The following is a 2730-nucleotide window of genomic DNA, read 5'->3' as shown; positions in this document are numbered from 1 at the left end:
ATGAAATAATTATACTTTTGTATAGGCCTATTCATCATACCATCTTTATTTAATAGTGCTGATTTCATGCTACTGCACACATATTCTCCATCAAACATGATAACTGTGTTGTTCACATTCACTTTTGACATACTAAATTACTTTTTGATTGCTTCTAAAAATGACAGTAATAATCTAGGGTTTTAGAAATTGCTTTATTTCATTTTGCAGTTGTTAAAAACATTTTTTAACTTGGTCACAAGTATAAAGTTCACAATTCAGATGCTTTTTCAAAAGCTTACCTGTGAAAAAGCAAACAACTAACATTTTCTCTGTTATATTTATCTTTTTTGTATGTGTGTTTTCCTACAGCTACAACATTGTCATCTTTGGTGGTTTTTCACGGAAGGTAAGGCACAATTTCAGGATTACACAGTACACGTTTGTCATTAGTGTACACAATTATTTCATCCAAGTAGTAAAACTGTGTGTGTGTGAGAGAGAGAGAGATTTTGGTTTGGTGACAGTTGTAGGTTACAGTTTGACAAAAGCACAATGTTGTGTTTTATTGTGAGTGTACACAATTATAAGTAAACACTTTGCAGTTTGAATGATGTCCTGTATGCACAAAATGACGCAGTGTATGTTTTTATGTTTCCACTGTTCGATCCCGCCCGCGCCTCTCCCTCTCTCACACACTCACACACACACACACACACATTCCAGCATTGCAATCTTGACATCGTAGTCTGTTCATTATAGTCACAGAGCTTCAGAGATAAGGCAGGGCTATAGATTAGATGTCCCTAAAGAACCCGCGTATCTAACAGTAGTTCCGCACTACATTAATTAATTTGCACGAGAGTTTTATTTATTTTTATACCGTGTATTTTCCGTGTAAATTCATGCACCGAACCGTGACGCATCACAGACAGAGTGTGTGAACCTGTAGTAAGGCATATGCCCAGTCTGTTCTGTTCTCGCGCTCCACTTAGGTGCGCTGCATTCTGATTGGATCAGATAGCATACTGCGGGAGGTCGGGACCGCGGAAAATCGTGCTATAAAGCAATTTAGAAATCGCGCATGCTCAAATCGTGATTTTATTACGATTTCGATTAATTGCACAGCCCTACCTGGAAGTCATCTTTACAGGTTTAACATCCTCCGTGCCGATCGACTTCTTGGATCACGACAGACAGGTCGTCGTGTTCATGGGCTGCATCCGAAAACTTAGGCAGGTGACTTGCTGCCTCGCTGCCGTATCAGGCAATGACTTTGCAGGCAGTGTTTTTGCACGAAGGCACCTCATGAAACTGATTTTGGACAGGCTTCTGAGGCAGAGTAACGGTTTAATGATCTACAACAAAATATAGAGAGCTTTGGTGATAACTAAGTGGATATTTCATTACAGCAATATTAATTTCTCGCTAGAAATGACATAAAAAGTGGAAAACGTTGATCAAAAACATACAAACTGACCACCGACTGCAACTTTCAGACGCCATCTTTATTTTTTAGCTTAACTGTCACAGAATGAAACACAAAGGATTGTGGGATATCAAAGGCAGCGAAGGATACATCTATGCTGCCTTCAAAATTTGGCCAGATGAAGGCATCTCAGGAGACAGGAACTGAAGCTAAGATTGAATTCGGACGTGCCTTGATGCCTTCCTTGGAATGCGTCCTCCGAAGGCAGCATTTTTCAGTTTTCGGATGCAGCCATGGTCGTGCTCCTCTTCTTCTTCTTCTTCTTCTTCTTCTTCTTCTTCTTCTTCTTCTTTCCGTTTCATGGCCGTTCACTCCTTAGGAGTATTACCGCCACCTACTGTATACCTTGCGCACATGATCGTCGTGCTCTGATAGGCGCTCAACTGTTTTTCCTATCCTGGGTAGGCCGGATGTTACCATGTGAATATTTAACTTGAATTTTTTGATCAGAATTTGAGCAGTCGATTTAGACTGATGTTTTCTTTGAAAAATATTAACTTCTGATCTGAATTTGAGCAATCAAATTTGATCAACTTGAATCTATTTTATCTGTAAGTGGATTTTTTTTTTTTATCTGAATTTGTGAGCATTGAAAAATATTCATCGAAATTCAGGTTTTGAGAGGTAAATTCGAAAAAATAAATTCAGATACATGGTTTCCAAAGTAAAATAATCTCAAAGGGGTGAATTCAGAGCAAATAAATTCAGATAAATGTTTTTCAAAATAAAATATTTCAAAACTAAGTATTCAGTGGCTGTTTAATTTCAAATAGTTATGTCTCTTATTTGCTTCCATAGATAAGTATTAAAACACACTCGGAACACACGAAAAATAAGTCAAAACTCTGTTGTGAAAATACACAACAGTAGACTTGCTAAAGAATCAGAATCAGAAATACTTTAATAATCCCAGGGGGGAATTATTTTTGTTACAAACTCCAGATATACAAACAACATATATTAAGAACTATAAATATATTATAGATTGATATGTGACATTTCAAATAAAACATTGCTGTCCATTTGTTTTCATTGAATAAATTCCAGACAGTGCAGCTGTTGCACTGACATTTCCCACCACACGGCAGTTGTGCTGGGATGACACCCAGCATATAGCAATCCAGATATTTTTTATCAATGGCTCTATTGTTTGACATTTAGTCCAAAACATGTTGTTTGTTGCTTGCCAGGGCCGTTGGAACATTATCCTTTAAACAGAAGAATATGGTGCAAAATGGCATCTGCAATATTCCTTTATTTTG

The sequence above is a fragment of the Cyprinus carpio genome, chromosome A24 (genome assembly GCF_018340385.1).
Source record: "Cyprinus carpio isolate SPL01 chromosome A24, ASM1834038v1, whole genome shotgun sequence".
Lineage (NCBI taxonomy): Eukaryota > Metazoa > Chordata > Actinopteri > Cypriniformes > Cyprinidae > Cyprinus > Cyprinus carpio.
This window is presented reverse-complemented; position numbering follows the sequence as displayed.